The following is a 6,000-nucleotide window of genomic DNA, read 5'->3' on the forward strand; positions in this document are numbered from 1 at the left end:
GAATAATACTACGCAATTATTTTCCAAACGATGAACTCTGCCACATTTGTATTTTTTACGTATATAAGCATGGGTCTTTAGTATAGAAAGATAGAAGAACTACTCTAAAGATCCAAAAGAAATAGGCATTTTCAGCTTCCTATGCCTATGCCCAAAATACTGTCCTACTACCACTCTTGGACTCCAAAGCAAGCAGTTTTTCAAGCTTATTCTTCCTGCCATTCTTAACTACTCCACTGTCTTATGTTTCCAGGCTCTGGTAGAATACATCAGTTTCTTCATCCTTGGTCTCAAGAAAGTTTAATTGGAAGGCAGAGTAAACTTAGGCAAGGCAACAGCAATAAAGAACTGGGAAACAAAGTGCTCAGGCACTTAGCAAACCTGCACTGCAGCTGTCCTCAGCCCTTCACTCCATCAGCAGATTCTCTTCCTTCCCCTCCAGAGCAGAACATCTCACTAACAAAGAGCAGTTAATCATCAGATAGGAAATTCACCTCTGTATTGATAAGGAGACTTGGAAGAGAGAGAGAGAGAGCACTACGTAGAAGTGAAATGTCTTGTAGATATGCAAACCTGTAGATGACTATGATTTGCTGTTCATGCTGCAAGTTATTTAATAAGATCATTTATACCTGCTGTTTTTCCACTCTGAGAATACAGGGCTAACACAAGGATTTTTTACAACAAGCTTTGAATAAATAAAGAATCATTCATTCATCCCAAAGAACTTAAGATTTCAACTACCATGAAATCTATAAAAGCAAAAATATGCTGATAATTATCTCTTAAGGGTACACATAGCATAGAAGAAAGCTTAGAAATGTTAATGTATTAAATTACTTAAAGTGTGCTTAAACATACTAATACAGTGTGGATATCATATACCCCTATCTCCAGCCACACCTACCACATACCTCAAACCTGTACTCAGATGTATGAACAGGAATTCTCATCGCAACTGTCACCTTCCAAAGCTCCAACTCAATCTCTTGGATGCAAAACAGAAGCATGGAGCCCCGATTGCATTCTGGGGATAATTTATAAGAGAAATACACAGGAAAACATACAGCCAAAGGCTAATCAGCAAGGTCATCAAGTCTTTTTACGTCAAGAAAGTTGGGGGAGCCAAGGGAAGGAAGGTGAGCATACCCAAAGTGTGCCTCCTGAGATGACATAGCTTTCCTGACTATATGTCTAAAAGAGACAAGCTCCATTGTGTTCACCTGCTCCATCCTCTGCTACACACAGCTCACAAGATTTCCCCATACTAAAGTTCCGTCAAAAATAGAGACCTTGCTTTAGAAAAACATCCTTGGTTTAAAGCTGCACAATGCTGATAAAAAAAAATCAAAATACTTATTAATCTAATAAGTGCTCTTATTGTTAAAAAACTGCCCTCTCTATAGTCTCAGCCCTTCCAACTTCAAATTTCCACACTGGATCTTGTTAAATCTTTTCTAGCTCAACTTAAGAGCCCGCTCTTCCTACCCTGACATTTCTAGACAAAGATCCAATCACTGCTGTAATTCTTTTGATTTTGTTCAAGAAAACACGTTCTCTGACAGACTGTACAGCAAGCGGCTTTTAAACCTTTGAATTATTGGGGTGGCTGTGAGCACAGAAATCTCTTGCCTAAAGTGCAAACAGCAAAACAGTAACACTTGCACACCTCACAGCTAATTTTCCTGCTCCTGCTTGCTGCTCCTCTGTCTGCTTAGCTTCACCTAAGTGGCTCATCCCTGGCTGACTGCCCATGAAATTCCCTAAGTCTTTCCAAAATCACCAACCCTGGGGCGCAACCTTCTAACTCACTGTTCTTAGTGATACGACTTCACACTTAGTTATGCTGAAATGCATACTGGATATCTGCACTCAGTAACTACCAAGTAACCCAGACTTCTCTATAATCACTTATAAGTGGTTCTCCCTCTCCACTATCTAATCCTCCTGGTTGCTATATTTTAATACTTAGGTTATGTATTATTATCCATAATAACAAACAAATAACGTTTTTCAAGTCAAAAACCTGGAAGAAAACATTAGCTAGCACAAGCCTTCGAGCTATCTCCACCTCAGTGCCACTGAGCCTCTCACCTGCCCAGCCTCAAGAAGGACAATTAATGGCCCGTTCCTCACTGTCCCCCTCTGCAGAACAGTAACTGCAGATCGCTTCACTGACAGTAAGGTCCACCACCTCCAATTCTCACAGCAATGTAGGCTAACAAACATTTAAACAAAAAAATCACGCAAACACCTCCCGCCAGGTTAGTAATGCTGTAAGTACCTGCTTTACTTGCAGGAGGAAGCCAAGTGAGGGCAGCCCACCCCTCCCCACGGAAGGTGCCCCTGGAGAGCCCCGGCACAGGGGACCTGGGGGGCGCTTTCCACCAAGGCTCCCCCCCGCCTTCATTCCGCAGGCTCCGTCTTCCTCTACTCACGGAAAACAGCTGCATTTTCTATTAAGAAAGAGGGACTTACCAGGAACCTCGGGAGGAGAAGAAAAAAAACAAAAAATACGTATTTTTTTGAGATATATATATAGGTATATTTTGTCGGCATGCCCGCTGCTGCCGAGGCAGCTAAGGACTGCTGATGTCAACTCTGTAATTCAATGGAGCTGGGAGGTAAAGTACTACTCCAGCCTCCTCGGGATTCAGCTCCTGGCTCACGTAGGCAGCACACACGATATACACACACACACACGCTGCACGCACACACGGACTGCTCGGACGCCCGCAGGTGCACGCTCGCAGCAGCACACCTCACCCCCTCCCTACTCCCCGCCTCCCCCGGCTGTACCGCTCTCCGCCTGCAGCGGGCAGGGGCTCCTCGCAGAAGCAGCAGCAGCCCCGGCTGAAGTGTGCTTGCATTGCAGCCGGGAAGGGCTGGAGCCGAGCGAGGGGCTGGCTCACGACAAAGCCATCCCCATACCCCGGGAGAGGGGCCGGCTCTGCCCCACAGGAGCTGGCCTCGCCATCCCCGAGGAGGGAGGGGAGTCGGCAGCCAGCCCCGCCGCCACGGCAGGTCCTCCCTCACCTCTCCAGCTGCTGCTGGACCAGCCCCAGCCGCAGCTCCCGAGCGGCCCCTTCCGGCGCCCGCCGTGCTGCCCGCGCCGCCGCAGCCACCGCCCCGCAGCGCCCCTGTCCGGCGGGAAACGCTGCGGCGGGCAGCGGACCAGGGGTTGGGAGGTTAGGGGGTGCGAGCCGGGCGCGCCATGTTCGCGGCGGCCGTCCCGCCGCTAAGGGGTGCGGGCGGAGCAGCTGCCGGAGCGAACCTGCGCGCGGCGGGTAGCAGCTGCCCCTCGCGAAATGGCGGCGGGGGCCGCTCCCGCTGCGCCCTCGCGCGGCGGGCAGGGACTGCCCCGCTGCCCCTCGCGAAATGGCGGCGGGGGCCGCTCCCGCTGCGCCCTCGCGCGGCGGGCAGGGACTGCCCCGCTGCCCCGCTGCCCCTCGCGAAATGGCGGCGGGGGCCGCTCCCGCTGCGCCCTCGCGCGGCAGGCAGAGGCTGCCCGAAATGGCCGCTCCCGCCCTGCCATTTGGTAAGAGCCGTCTCAGCCCACCAGACCGCTTGCTGCTTTGTGTTTAACGTTCTCCAGCCATTGGGAAGCTGTAGCTGCATCCATGGTGTGCGCTGGATGAGGGAAGAGTCCAAAGGGTAGAGCGGTATGTAATAAACATCCTAAATGAATCAAGTGAATCATCATCTACCCTCCCAGGCATCTTCAACGCACCTGAAGAGCTCACGTAGCAAGCATCTAAAAAGATAAGGAAATTAATTTAGCACTTATATATATGGCCTAACATTTTAAAGTACAGTTCTGAAACTGTTACAGTAGACAGAGGTAGGCCACATGAAAATACTTAACACAGATTTTTTTCCACAGCAGTAACTGACTTGAAAGAGGGTAAAAATTTTATCGGTTTCAAAAAATTCTGATAGATGCAACCAAAACTTCCTGCTGTGCTTTCAGATGAACAATTCTAGCATAAAAATGGCATCTTATGCACAATACTCAGGTTATCTTCATATTTCTAGTGTCACATTTATTTTTAAGAAACTATAGTGCATGTCTTATTCCAAATGATGCATATGCTGGGAAGCTTAATCTTAAGAGATGCAATGTCTACTTAATAACTATATGAATACAACTCCTTTGGAAACTAATGTGAGTTAGCTGAATGTTATATTCATGACAGCATCCTTTCACTTGCTCATGAAAAGCTATTGGATGGATCTGCTCTAAATTAAATCCTGTAATTATCAGAATATAACACTGGTCTCTATAACACTGAAAACTGCTGTATCAAAAAAGATGCACAGTTAAATATATTCTGTAATGGCATGATTTAACCTATTAAAACATTAAAATATTAAAACTATTAAAATATTTTAAAATATTAAAACATAAAGTTCAGAGTTATATGATTTTTATAGCTTCATTTCATCGATGTTGGTTAGGGATTTAGTGAAAAGAAGGGCTAACAATCGTTTGCACAGCAGCCTGATAGCTCAGATACACCATTACCAACCTGAATACCCAAACACAAGAAGAATTTCCGAGAAATAGCACAAACTTTCTGTGTTTCTTTTGGTATAGAAAGCAGCTACTCATAAAGGCTGGAGAACCATATTATTCTGCCTCACCCAAATCCATGTTTATTATTAAGTGCCATCTGTGATCCGTAACAGACCGTAAGAACTAAGAGTATTGTAAGTCATGATTACAGAACTCTGTAGCCTTTTTAGAAGGAAGGTAAAGTATTCTCACTATTATTTCATTGATGGCTGGGATCTCAGTTGCTAACACTTGCATCATTGTGAAGAATTACCCCACTACAGTCCCTAGCTGCAGCCTTCTTCAAGCTAGAAAGCTTTATTAAGAATGAATCCTCGTATTCATGGCCCATTTCCAGAGTGCTATAGCAACACTTTTGTCCTCTGGGACAAGGTTTCCAATAGATTTTTCTGTCTGGAAAAGCAACTGCTAACTCCGCACACCAAAAATCAATATAGAGTTCAGTGTTTCTTGATGTCCTCGTCCACGCAGACACAATGTCCTCCAAACTCAAAGAAGAACTTGCACAAATTACAGAGTTCAGTTCAGCAACATTAATGAACAAAACCTGCTAGTCCTTGCTTTTTTTTCAGTCAGCATTATCGAGTGCTCTGGAAGCGCTCTGCATGTCTCTCTGCCCTAATCTATCAGTAATATATCAGACAACTAGGCTATTGCAGCAACTTGCTAAATAAAGAGGTTTGTGAGTAAGAATTCATGCATCATGAAATAGGTAAGAGAGTTTCTCAGAAATACCCACAGTTGTTAGCATCAAGAGCTACTGTGGGATAACTATTTACATTTGACTCCTAAATAACACAAGTGCTAGGGGTAGAATTGGAAGACACAGTCTTAAAGGAAAGCTTCCTCAGGAAAGTTGAAACATGCAAGTTCTCGATCGTCCACTTGAGTACTGCCCAGGCTACTTACAAGAAGTACAATTGCATCTTCAATGAGAAGAGAGGATTATGCCTTTTACTAATCCTTATTGCTCAAGGTTTTGACCTTTTGCATGGTGGAGGTCTTCATAAAAAACAGACATTTCAGCAATGCCTTCAGACTGTTGGAAAATTGTGGAAGCTACTTCTACTGAAGTGTCCTATTTCTGCCTAGTTTTTTCAATGGTTTCAGATGCATTCCACATTTTAAAGGATGGACTTTTTGGCATTTCTGGAAAAAGGGTTCCTCCTTGAGTTTTATTGCAGCTTGTGGCACTTGTGTGCTTCTCTCCACTGCTAATGAAAATGTGTGTGTGTGGGGGGGGGGAGATGTCAGATTTTTTTTTTTGAAAAAAAAACTGTTATAGTACACTAATGAAAAATGGGGCAAAATAACATCTCAAGAAGAAAGACAGAAATTGCTGCAGAAGCAATAGTGTCACTATGTTTCCTTAAACCATTCATCAATCTGCTCAGCATTCCTTCTTGAAAGAAAAGAGATTTATT

At 45.0% G+C, this 6,000-nt stretch overlaps 1 protein-coding gene across 4 annotated transcripts in view; it reads right to left on the reverse strand.

Moving 5' to 3' along the window:
• The window catches only part of SYTL5 (synaptotagmin like 5), a 100,590-nt gene extending 97,645 nt beyond the window's left edge, over positions 1-2,945 (reverse strand). For 2 of the 4 annotated variants that reach the window (XM_009686313.2, XM_009686312.2), the window contains exon 1: positions 2,800-2,945. The gene's annotated coding sequence lies outside the window, so the exon portion shown is untranslated. Of the gene's footprint in view, positions 1-2,478; positions 2,724-2,799 lie in introns of those variants that run through there. The other 2 variants (XM_068916793.1, XM_068916778.1) reach the window with 2 other exon arrangements.
• Positions 2,946-6,000: the final 3,055 nt, after the last annotated feature.

Source organism: Struthio camelus, chromosome 1, assembly GCF_040807025.1.
Source record: "Struthio camelus isolate bStrCam1 chromosome 1, bStrCam1.hap1, whole genome shotgun sequence".
In the NCBI taxonomy this organism is placed as follows: domain Eukaryota; kingdom Metazoa; phylum Chordata; class Aves; order Struthioniformes; family Struthionidae; genus Struthio; species Struthio camelus.